The sequence below is a fragment of the Corapipo altera genome, unplaced genomic scaffold (genome assembly GCF_003945725.1).
Source record: "Corapipo altera isolate COAL_440 unplaced genomic scaffold, ASM394572v1 175, whole genome shotgun sequence".
Taxonomy (NCBI): Eukaryota; Metazoa; Chordata; class Aves; order Passeriformes; family Pipridae; genus Corapipo; species Corapipo altera.
The window spans coordinates 2,477,913-2,491,151 of NW_020884942.1; the positions used below are offsets into that span (position 1 = coordinate 2,477,913).

The 13,239-nt window shown below is 43.4% G+C and overlaps 1 protein-coding gene across 1 annotated transcript in view; it reads right to left on the reverse strand.

Annotated features, from left to right (window-relative positions):
* Positions 1 to 8,820: 8,820 nt before the first annotated feature.
* Positions 8,821 to 13,239, reverse strand: part of AMER3 (APC membrane recruitment protein 3) — a 37,807-nt gene continuing 33,388 nt past the window's right edge. Inside the window, exon 3 of the mRNA XM_027661941.1 lies at positions 8,821 to 10,267. The gene's annotated coding sequence lies outside the window, so the exon portion shown is untranslated. The remainder of the gene's footprint in view (positions 10,268 to 13,239) is intronic.

The following is a 13,239-nucleotide window of genomic DNA, read 5'->3' on the forward strand; positions in this document are numbered from 1 at the left end:
AGTGTTTTGTTGCCATCCTTGGGCACTCTTAGCACTAACCTGTTAATATCCTCAGTATTACTGTAGCATTCAGTAGCTGCAGTCTGAGGTATTTAAGAGAGTTGCCATCGAAATTGTCACAACTCCATCTTAACAACTAGAAGCTGTAGAAGGGAAGACAAGAAATTTCAGAAGAATGGGATTTTTGAAGGGCAAGCTGCTCAAAGCTAATGAATTGAAATGTAAGTTAACAGATTTTGCAGACACAAGGGAACATGACATAATGCAGTTGAGAAGCTGTTCCAGTTATGAAAGACAAATGGGTAACAGTACTGAGATGACTTCTTAAATTAGGTGATGAGGTAAACTCACAACACACACTGAGTGAAGTAAGTTGTTTAAACCTTATGCTTTGCTTACCAGCTTCTAGAATTATATGTTTTTGAAGTGGGGAAGAGAACACAGCACTGACATTACAATTTCCACTTTCAAAGGCTCCAGCAATGTTACTTAATTAAATCTTGGAGCCCTGGGAATGCAGTTAACCTTGACTTTACCCAGATGACTGCTCAACCCTCATGTTCCCACAGCAGGTTTGTACAGTTAAAAAGGATATCTTGTGGTTGTGTATCATAGTAAAGTTCCAGTTCAGAATGGTTTATAGTAAATATCTAGTTGCATATAGAGTGTGATTTGAGCTCCTATATACATACTCGATATATATTTACACTACTTACCATGTGTATGTAGCTGATATAAACAGATTTTAGATGGGTAATTGATGATCACAGGCTCCACTAATGCTCAGTCAAATGGCACACTGAAATGGCAATAAACAATATTTTAAACTCCTATAAACTGCTTAGAATCTATATAAATAAACTCTTCAAACAAAGTGTAGCCCATTTCAGTCCTATCATGACTAGGTACTCATTTTGTCAGACTTAGCTCTTGTAACAACAGTAGCCATCAGATGCTTTTAATCTGGCACTAATGTAAATGGAGCCTAGAATATTTGCAAAAAATAACTCTAAATCATGCCACCTCTCACTGCAAGTTATACTATCATCAGGACAATGAGGATTTTTCTACTTGTTTCCTTTTTTTTTTTTTTTAACTGGAAGAATCTTTTGCTTTCATTGTTATGGTCTAGATACAGGGGGCAGACTGGAATAAATCCTTCCAGGATGAGAGAGCTCAGGACCTGAAACAGAATGTGAACCTGTCTCTTCCTGATGAGGACTCACTTCTTTGTTAGCTGCCAGGGCATAGCCCTTTCCTGCTCACAGTGAGTGACCAGCCCCAAGTTCCCAGTGACCACAAGTCAAGAACTGGGAGGGTAACACTTCCCCTCCCACAGCCATGAAAGAGTCTCTTGAAACTGTATTTCAGAGCATTCTGTGTTTACTCCCAAGATTTCCTTCAGGACTGTTTAAAATGAGAGCTCTGACTCCTCATTAGTTGCTTGATTATGGATAGGGAGGCATTAAGACAGATGAAGTTGTTTAGAGATACGAGTTTTATCATGAGCAGCACTGGTCCTCCATACTCATTCCAGCATTTCTGTAGCTAGGGAGTACTATCTCATGACTCTCTTGAGATTCCAGGACCTGTCATCCTCCAGCCTTGCCCTAGTCCCCTTTCATTATCAAAACTTTACATGGCTTAAAGAAACAGGATGGAGTTAACCTATTGGAAAGCTGCTGTCTTCCCTGCCTTTCTCACTGCCTTTTGCTAAAAGAATTTTGATTTGTTGCAGTTTTTTACTCAAAACTCCAGTGCCTTTAGCCCTACAAATAGCATTTTGGCTACCAGAAATCCTAAAAGGAGCTACAGGGGAGCCCTGAGCAGAATTCTTCAACTGTCTGAGCAATCCCCCAAAATAGTCAAGGACATGTGATACTTCTAATTATTTTGAACCTGCTGGCAATATCCTGCAGTAGTGCTTAGATTTATTCAGCATCTGAGAAGGCATAAAAGCCTCCCTAATCTGCACAGTGAAGAGATGCACTGTAAGCAACCAGCCTTCTTGTGGTATTTGGTGGACTGTTTCCAGCTGGCTGGACTATTTCACAGCATACTGCTCTGAGCTTTGTAGCACTTTATACTTACTCACAAATGCACAGCAGTATTTAGAGCTATTTCTTGCATGAGTTAGTCATTGCTGGATGGCCATCCATTAAAACCTCCACTGGGATATAAGCAGCAGACATCTGTCTGCACTGGAACTGACGGTGTGACATGTAAAAGCACCCAATCTACTGTTGGTTAACTACTGTGCCTGCCAATAGCAGGAAAGCTACAGCCCAAAAACCCACGGTGCCAAACCCACTGAGGAGCTTTGGAATTAATCTAGTAGCCAGATGTGTCACCAACATCAGTGGGTGAAAAGCTATGATGGGCAGATCTCTGCACACTGTGTTCTGGGAAATGTGCAGCCTCTGCGTGTGCTGAAGCAGCATTTGCCTTAAATTAAGGGAGAAAACTGGATCACATTAAAGATATGAGGCTTTCTTAAATGACAGCCTCTGTGAGTTAACTATGGGTTAGCTAAATGCAGATGGCCAAAAATGTAGAGTTTATGTGAACAACACACACCACATAAGCCTCAAAAAAAGCCAGATCGGGAAGTCTTTTGAGAGAAAGCAACCTTTTTTTAGTATACTCTGACACATGCTGCTTGGGACTGGGTCAGCAACGTCCTAAGAATAGGAACTCACTGTATTCTTGTACATTCGGTTCTTGTCCCAGCAAGTTTGGAGAGGTGTGAAAACGAAAACTGGCTGTGCTGAAACATAACCAGGCTTCTCTGATCGTCAAGGAAGTTCAGCTCAGGTTTCAACCAGCAGCTTTGTGGTTTGGCATGAAAGAGACTATTCTAGTTCCTAGCAGGATGTAAACACCCTGGGTGAGCATTAATCTTCTTTGAGAGACCTCTGACCACCTGCTCGAGCATTCATCCTTGCTCCGAGCTCATTACAAGTACCCTGGGATTTGATGAGGAGGAGTGGCAGTAAATACATGTTTTGTTCACTGCCTAAGACAGCCTTGAATCTTTGCTACACACACCAGGAGAGAGGGTGAAAGGGAGCAGATTTTCACACACACTGCTGAGGCTCTGCCTGAGAGCCTCACGCCATTTTACCTCAGGGTCTCCAAGCCTGCTGCACCCCGAGCTACATCACACAGCCCTTGTGCCCCAACTGGAGCAAGACCTTGAAATTTGCTGGCAGATCCCCAGGTATCTCTGAAAAACACGTGCCCTCACAGCTGCTGCCAGCACCGTGAGCGCCTTGTCCCAGTGCAGCACTGTGCCTTTCACAGGGCATTCCAGAACAATCCCTCTCTGTCTTCACAAGGTGTCCCTGCTCTGCCTTCCAGAGGGGCCTGGGGGTGAATTCGCTCTCTGACGATGCCCAGGGAATCACAGAATCAATTAGGTTGGAAAAGACCTCCAAGATCATCGAGTCCAGCCTATGACTGAACACGACCATGTCACTACACCATGGCACTGAGTGCCACGTCCAGCCTTTCCTGAAACACCTCCAGGGCCGGTGCCTCTATCACCTCCTTGGACAGTCTATTCCAATGTCTAATCACCCTTTCCATGAAGAATTTCTTCCTTAATGCCCAATCTAGACCTCCCCTGGTGCAGCTTAAGACTATGTCCTCTCGTCCTGTCACTGGTTGCTTGGGAGAAGAAATCAACCCCCACCTCACCACAACCTCTTTTCAGGCAGTTGTAGAGACTGTTAAGGTCACCCCGAGCCTCTTCTCCAGGCTAAACACCCCCAGCTCCCTCAGCTTCTCCTCATAGGACCTGTGCTCCAGATCCAGCTCTGTTCCTTTCTCTGAACCCACTCCAGCACCTCAATATCCTTCCTGAACTGAGGAGCCCAGAACTGGGCACACACTGGCACATGTTCAGACACTGTCAACCTGCACCCCCAGGTCCTTTCCCACGGCCACTTTCCAGCCACTCATCCCCCAGCCTGTAGAGCTGCAGGGGGTTGTCGTGGCCAAAGTGCAGAACTCGGCACTTGGCCTGGTTGAACCCCACAAAACTGGCCTCGGCCCATTGATCCAGCCTGTCCGGATCCCTCTGCAGAGCCTTCCTACCCTGCAGCAGATCGAAGAATCAATTCCTGTCCCCGCGACACAGTCTCTGCACTGGGCAGGAGCTGCCTCCCCACAACGGGGCGGGAGGTTGGAGGTTCTCCCTCGCGGCTGCAGCTGCGGCCGCCGCCGCCATCGAGGGCTGGGCGGGAGCGGCAGCTCGGCGCCCTCAGGCCCCTTCCCAGCTCCACGAGGGTTCAAGGTGTGTGTTTCCTGCTGACCGGTGAATGGGTGCTGTGACAAAAGCTGGAATCTGAGGCGTGAAATAGTTGGAAATAGTTGAGGCTATTTGTGGGAACTGTGTGATGGGGGTTGAGGCTGTTGTGTATCGGGTGAGTGCTCCGTGGGCTGGAGTCAGGCGAAGACCCCCAGGAACCCACACGTCGGAGATCAGAGCAGGGGTCTGCAGCCGCCGGGTGAGACCCCAGCAGCCACCCCTGCACAGCCCTTGGCCTGCGCTGCCCGTGCCCCGCTGCCTCGGCACCGGTAGCCAGCCAGAAGGTACCTCAGAGCACCGCGGGTTGTTATCTGCCACATCCCTGGTGCATCACCCCCTGCGTGTTTCCTGGTGTTTTGCTTATTTCTGTAATCACAGCAACATGCCTTTCCTTGTTCCATTTGTATAAAGAAAGTTGGTTGGAGCACAGTGCTAATAATTCTGAGGCTGTGGGTCTGATCCCCATATGGGCCATTCACTTAAGAGCTGGACTCAATGAGCCTTGTGGGCCCCTTCCAGCTCAGAATATTTGGTGATTAAGGTGCTCCTTCTTAATGTATTACCAGCTGAATCATGTCCCTTTCATTTTTGTTTCCGTGCCTGTCATTACCTTCCTCATTGTTCAAGATGATGAAGGTTCTCAGCACCTTCTGAAGCTCCCTGATAGGAATGTGTGAGTTAGTACTTCCTTGCATTGGAGTGATTACTATTGCATTTCAGATTGTGCCAGCTTTCAGTGTATTCATGTTCCATCATGGAAAAATTGTTCTTCTTCCTTCCCCTTCTGCAATTTTCTACTTAAGAGCATTAATGCATGGATACAATTATGCTAACATTAGGCAATTGTTGCTTCGAAAAGTCCTTGTAATTGAATGACAGATGCTTATGATTGAATCAGTTTGAAAACTCAATATAAGACTAAAGTTACTCTTCAGGAACCTGCTTAGCATCCTGAGTACTCCTTGACTTTCAAGTGGAAATGGTGATTGGCACCACAGAGAGTTAGTTTGGAGTTCCCAAGTTAGAAAATATATTATAATGCTGCAGTAATTCAGGTGGCACTTGCACTGTATGTCTGGATGTAAATTAATCTGCAACTATGGTAAAATACAGACGAACAATAATTTTATAGTAGTGTAACAGTTTTCTATTGATATTAGTATTTTATTATAGTATTTATAAAATGGAGAGTTATGTAGTTTTATTTAGAACAGCTACAGAAAAAATTGAGAAGTGTGTTTTTTCAACTTCAAAAATGATGCATCTCTATCTTGCTGAAGTTTTAAAGTATTTGTAAATATCATGTTACTTACATGTCTTCCCACAGTTAGAAAGACAAGGCAAATTTGCTGTGCATACCTACTTAGTTACTTCAAACTCCAGTCTGTGCTCTGTTATGCCAGATCTAACTCAATTTCTTTATTTCTTCAGACAGTCAAGACTTTTGAAAGTGGGACACTTTCAGATGCACCTGAAAGTTAGTGCTTTCTTCAAGGAGTCAACCAGCTAATTTATAAGGCATGTGGAAAAAGGTAGTTAGATCAGGACAAATTCCTCATAGAGGCCAGAACTTCCCTTCCTAAACGTGGCACTTCTCAAAGCAGTAAGTGCCTGTGTTTAGAAACTAATCCACTTTCTAAATTACATACACTTGATAATCTACTAACTTCCCAATATTCTGATTCTCCCAGTGCTCATTGACTTATAAGCCAGGTTCTCCTACACAAGGAGAAGAATTAGAGAAGCGGTGAATTTTGCATCTATAAGCCTTTGATATAGGCTGGGGATTTAAAGAAAATAAATCATTCATAAACAGTAGGAGGGTTTTTTGCTGAACAATGAATTTGCAGCGCTGGAAAATAGTAAATTCACTAACACCATACAAAACAATAAAGTGATGTTGATTAGAGACCAAACATAACATTGAATCCAAGTGACTTTAATATGTAATGTAGAATATGGTAACTAAAATATAATACATAAAGCATATGTACATCAGATATGACATATATGAAAAATAGTTAACAAAATATGTTAAATAGCATATAAATGCATGCATCTTAGTTACATAATAAACCATGTATGTACTGAAATTTTATTAATCTGCTACTCAGATTTTAAAAGGTACCTGCTTCAGATTTCTTTCCTATTCTTGAACTTAACAAGTTTGCACAAAGCCTCTTTTTAGGTGTGTGTACACACTCATTATGCATATGTAGATATATATATATATTTATATGTACCATGCATGTACATTGTTCATCCAGGAGTTTTATCCTTTTCATTAAGTAGAAGTCAGAATATGTAACATCGTTCTCTCTTAAATATCCATCGTTTTACCTGCAACTATACTGTGTGTCCTGTGCATTTGCTGTAAAGTGTAAACATGTGAAACATCCTGCCACCAAATGCACCAGCTTACTTAGGACAATGAAATATTGTGAGTGAAGCAAAGTATTATTCTAGGACTTGTAAGCTCACATCACTAACATTTGACTGGAATACCAGAATGCCATTTTAATACTTTGCTTTTGGAAGGAACATTTACTTGGCAGTTCATGTGGGTCTGATATTTCTCTCTATACTTTTTTCAGACATTTTTACTAGTATGAGATTATTTTCATTCAATTTTTATAAAGTGATGAATGCTTTCTCTATTCATAGCAGTAAGTGGGAGTTTGTTAAGGGTACTCAGGTACTGGTCTTTGTGTTGGGAGTTCCAAAAATACCTCTGAAACTCCGGTGAACTCTGCATTAAAAGCAGGAATATCAAGAATGGATGTCTTCAGGAGAATATAGTTTTTTTAAAAATAATTTTTCCGGAACGTTTTTGTTCATTTTAGTGAACCATGAGATGAGGAAAAAAAATATTTTTTGACAAATGATGTTCCTCAGGAGTTGGATTTGGGACTGGTGCTGTTTAACAGCTCTGTCAGTGCCATGGACAGTAGGGTTGAGGGCACTGAGTTGCATGGTGTGGTTCCCATGCTTGAGGGAAGGGATGCCATCCCGAGGGACCTGACAGGCTCTGTGTGAGTGCTGGGCCTGCACAAGAGGAGTAAAAGCCTGTCTTCCATGTCTGTGCTCATTCCCTCTGGATTGTATCATAAGGGAGCCACTGTACATCCAGAGAGCCCAGCTGTAGAGGCAGTGAAGAGAGCAGCAGAAGTCCTGCTCCAGTGGGAAGCTATTGGCTCCTCCCAGTGTGAAGGGCAGAGACCACAAGAGAGGAGTTCTGAACACTTTTAGTGCAGGCAGCAGCAGGGACTGGGCAGCTCTAACAGATGAGCAGGACTTACAGGGAGAAGAGCAGCAGCAGGAGAAAGAAGACACCAGTTTGGGAGATAAATAATGTTGGACAAATTATTTGCTGCTCTGTGCCTGTAAGGCAGGAGAAATAATAGACTCCTTTGAAATACTGTCTCCTTTGCCATGTGGCAGCAAAGTCACTTTTCTCTTTCTGTTGCCGTTCTTTTCCTCTGTGATGTTGTTTACTCAACCTGAACTCCAGGGAAGAAATGTGCGGGATGCTACAAGGATGGGAAATTCTGCCTCTGCTCCCTCAAGGCTCTGGGCTGGAATTTTAAGCCCAATGTTTATTATCTTTTTATTAGCCCAAATCTAATACGTCATTTAGTGTTTCTGGAAAGAATGACTACAACTGCTTGGCATTGCAGGCTTTCAAAGGTTAAATGGCAAATTCTGAGCAGTCTTCAGAGATGTAGTTTTGTGCCATGGAAGCGGGTCTTAAATACTTATTATCTATATTTTCAGGAGATACTTGTGGTCCACAAAAGAGTATGGCTTAATAAACACTTGAAGAAAAGTACCAAGATCAGTGTTTACAAAGCCATAGTGCTGTCTACTCTCTTATACGGTTCCGAATCATGGGTCATCTACCGCCACCACCTGCGTCTCCTGGAATGCTTCCATCAACGGTGTCTCTGTACAATCCTTAACATCCGCTGGTCAGATTATGTGACCAATACATCTGTACTAGAACAAGCTGCTGCCACAAGCATTGAGGCCATGTTACTGAGAACGCAGCTGCGATGGGCCGGGCACGTCTCCAGGATGAAGGACCAACCACCGCCTCCCTAAGATCCTGCTCTATGGTGAACTTGCCACCGGCTGCCGCATGAGAGGAGCCCCGAAGAAAAGATACAAGGACTCCCTGAAACAACATCTCAGCCTTGGCCATATTGATCACCATAACTGGTCTCCTCTGGCCTCAAATCAGGAGGCCTGGAGACACACCATCTATAACGCAGCTGTCTCCTTCGAGAACACACTCAGGATCACTCTCGAGGAAAAAAGGCAAAGCAGAAAGAACCGTGTCTTGCGGAATACACCATCTAAGGAGTCTTTCTGCTGTGCCTTTTGCAATCGGATATGTCTGTCACGTATTGGCCTCATAAGCCACCAGCGTACCTTTAACAAATGTGGATAGAGCCTTTCCCAAATCTTCGTTCGCGAAGCCTAGCCATGATGATGATGATGATGATGACTTGTGGTAAATTGACTGCATTGTGAAAGTTGATTTGTATTGGCAGTCTTGGGGTGTTGGAGAGAGAAGCTCTCCTCTTGTAAAGTGTAGAGTAATACTGAGAAAATTCTCTATCTAGGGGATGTGATTTCATTTAAAAACACCAGTCTTGGAGCATCATGCATTTTTAAATCCAAATTCTTCCAAATGCAGGCATCCCTTAAATGCTGTGGTTATATATTCTTTACATTATAAATGACTGAACGTAGAAATGATCTTGAGACATCAAAATTCAGGCATCCAGTCTAATCTGTTTTTCCCTTGCTGCAGTCCCAACCTCATAGGTTCTTCTTCCACTTTTCCCCATGACAGCAAACCTCAGGGCAAAGATACTGCCTGTAAATCCTGTCTGAGGCAGGATACTGGATGAGGAGGTTATTAAGATCTCTTTAAACATACCATGGCCACATGGGACCATTGGATCATCGGGTTCCGTTTACAAAGCACAGTTGTTGTTTTTTTTCAGCTTATTCTCAGAGTAAGAGACAGCCAAGACCAGATTCAAACTGGGGTATGAAAACAACGACTGTTCTGTTAAACTGACTCCAAGAATGCCATAAAAATCTGAAAACTGAGTTAACAATGTATCTTGTCTAGTCCTTTGAGACTGGTATTTAAATTAGAAGAAGACAACTTTGTGTAAGATTGAGTGCAGCCATTTTCATGGATATAAACAACGTACTTTCATTTAAAACAAAATCAAAGAAGTTATCTTTTTGATGGTGATTTGCAAGTATAACTCATTATTCACAGTTTCTGCTATGATAAATACATGTCTTTGGACAATACAGGGCATACTGTATCTGCTTCCTGATATTTTTTTTGTTTAAAAAATACCTATCCCCAGGCAGTAAACCTTGCCATACCAATATAATCTGCAGTCTAGAACCTTGTTGCTTTAAGATGGTTAAACAGTTGTCATAAAATATATAGAGCTTTTCTCTAAAATTAAAGAAAAATTAGCACAATGAAAAACAATTTTACCTCTTCATAACAGCCTTCCAAGTGAAAGCTCATTCTGCACATACCTGTGTTTTAAAAATATAGTGGTATTTTCAGTTGCTGTGTGGCACAATGTGACAGAAATATGCTGTCTTTTGCTCTTAAACCTTGCCATGTCATGGCTTTTTACAAAATCCTACTGAAGTTGGTTGTGTTTTTAAAAAAAGAGTATTAGTTACCAGCCATCTGCAAGCATGGCTTCAGGGGTGTGCATGGTTGTCAGGAACTCCTAACTGTTAGTCAGTTAGACAGACTAGCATGATTTTCTGGTGCAACACCTCTGATGAGATCTCTAGAGAGAAATCTTTGTTGATTCTGATCTCGGTAGAGCATCCTGGAACTGTGTCATGCTGTATTGTATGTTGGGGGGACGTCCATATCTACAAATGAATTCTTCAGCGTTGTACCTGCAATATAAACAAAAGCATCTTATGTGTTCATCTGTTTATTTCAGGTTTTTATTTAAAATACATTGCTGAGCGAATGAGGGAAAATAACTAAAACCAGAAATAAAAACTGGCTACCACCAGAATGCAACCAGGGTCAGATTAGCAATGACATAAGAATTTCCTGTTTTGTTGATTCAAAGTAAACAGTGTTTCAGTCAAAGAACACTGCAGTGCTTAGCATCAAAATCCATTTCTTCTTGGAGCTCCAGTAAATCTATTACCTTAATGCTCATTAAATACCTATTGCTGTAGCACATACTGAGAATACTCTCAGAGAGCAGTGGGTGCAAACACTGTGAATGTTTGCTGTCGTGGCCTTGTGTTGTGGCACAAGAAATTAAAGGGGTGCCCCTCTCCTCAGCCAGGTGCTCTCACTCTCATTTTGTCCTGTTTTCAAAGTTCAGCTCACAAGCCCCAATGTAGTTGCACTACAGCCTTCTAAGCTGCATGCAGTGGCTCTTTGTGGAAGAGAAAATGCACCTTCTGTGCTGGTGAGGACAAACAAGTCTAGGGTACCTTGTCAACTTTGTCCCATATTCCATCTACCTGCAAGTGTCTTTTTAGCAGGAGTTTTGTCATTCAGCTTCTGAATTTCCATGAGATAAGTCAAGCAATCCTCAGAGCCCTCACCACTTCTAAAAATGTAGTTGTATTTTTTTCACGATTCTTTCCAGTGATGCAGCACAACGGTTTCCCAGACTTTTTGCAGAGGAACCTCACCTTCAGGAATTGAAGGTAGAGATTTGCAATCAGTTCTGTTTGGCTTTAGTATTCCCCCAGCAACTGCAGCTTTTTCATTGTGCCCCCTAGTCAGTCCAGACCTCTCACAATTCCCTTTCTTTGTTGTTGTCCTGTTCCCTTCCTGTGACATCTCTGTCTCTGCTGCTGGCTCAGACAGCAATGTCACTAAAACATAGCAAACAGATCTGGACAGATCAATCTATTTCCCTCTGATGTCATTTATGAGTCCTCTTCCGTGAAAAGTCCTTTCCTAGAGCTCATCTAAGTGACTCACTTCATGGGTTGGAAGGCACTAACATAAAGAAGTCCAGGATTAGATGTTGAGGGAAGTAGTAGAAGAAAGAATATGTCTAATTTTCCCCCAGACAGTTCTTGCTGAGGACCTGCCTTAGGTACTACTAAAAAGTGTTATCAGATCAGCTGAGATGGACCTCTCTGGTGTATTGAGACTTACAGGTTCTTGTAGATGCAATTCAGAGTGTGGCTTTTGCTGCACTCTCGATTCCCTCATGCCAGCTGGTAACCTCTGCCCACTGTGAGGAGCAGGCAACAGGGCTGTGACTGGGCAGGCAGAGGAGGGCAGCACACCTGATGGATGGGACAGGGCATCCCCGGGAGGGGACTTGGTCACCAAAGCCACTTTAATGTATCAGCAGGATCTCACTCTTACCCTGTTCTCAGTGAAAGCTCTGAGGAAAGGATGCGCAACAAGGCTTAGAAATTCAAGTGATAAAAGAGACTTTTAAGAAGTAAAAGATAAAACCAGAAAAACCTTCAAATGTGCTTATGGATGGCTTACTTAAGTAAAAAATTGCTAATGCCTTCTTACTATTTCTATTTACATTTCATGTAATTGGAAATATAAGTAGAAGACACCTCTGCACTCCTGCAATACTCGAGTGGTTTTTGTTACTCAGACACTGATGCTTTGGGTCTCCCATACACAACCAGCCTCTCAGTGTCCCTAGGCAGTAGCAGAAATGGCTCCCTAGTTTGTGCCCATGATCCAGCTGCTGGGAATATCTGCATTCCTGCCTGCTCCACCGACCCAGGCAAGCTTCCCAATCAGGGAGGAAGCCTAATCCTTTGAGAATCCTAAACGTAAATACTGCAGCAGTATTTGGCAGGTCAGCACTGGAATTTGTGATATTCATGAACTTGCTACAGTTTATTTTCCTTGATCCGGAGGCTGTTTTTCCAGGGGTTAGAAGGGACCGATGGACCGGTTTGGACCTCCTGCACTGTGCAGTGCTGTCGGGAGCTGTGGATCGTGTCCCTTTCTGACGCTCCACGGATTTTCCCCGCGGAGCCCAAGTCCAGCACTGCCGGGGGAGCGCTGACACCTCGTGGCCGAGCTCCAGCCCTGGGCCCTGGGTACGTCCCCTCTGTGGCTCTGCTGGAGCAGCCTCAGGCTGCAGAATTTTTACATAATAGATGTATTTTGTAGTTGGGCTTTGTAGGCAGGGTTGATGAGGCCAGGTCGCCTGCAGTGAGGAGTTTATCAAGTTGACTCCCAAGTTGTGTCGTGCCTAAGATTTTTTGCTAAGAAGCTCAGTTTCTTTGCTGTGCCCAAGTCATTCAGGATGCTTGCCAAAAACGAGTTTAGGCACCTGAAAATCCCCATGTAACCTGAATGTTGGCAGTTCCTGGAAAAAAAGCAAAGAGATTTAGAATGTGTCTGGAAAAAAATGATATGAAAAGCTGCTCAGTGTAAAGGTCTTATGCAATTGTTTGGATTGCTGTGCTTCTTTCTGTTGAATGTACACTGCAAGCTCCCAGTCTGTGCCGTCCTCAGAGAGGTGCTTCTGTCAGTTTTTTGAAGTAACATAGTTTGCAGTTCTCTAAGGCCCCATCTGCGGTGAAAAATCACACCCAAGCCCTGTCACCCTGGAGAAATAAATGTTCTATCCAGTTAGCAGCGAGGTAAGGAAAAGACTCAGGGTGGTGATGTTCTTATTCAAAACACTCCATGTCAGCATCAGAGTTGGCAACAGGACAGGGAAGTTTTTAATGTGTGTTCCCTGCTCTGGGCCCTGGAACTTGCTGTTTGACAGCCCAGAGGACAAGGACAGTGGCTCTGGTAGCAATTGTGAGAAATGTCCATGGTGCAGATCTTACCTGATGATCTGAATTGCCATGAACTCTAAACTGTGCCTGTAACCACTGACAATCTGAAAACACCTGTGAGC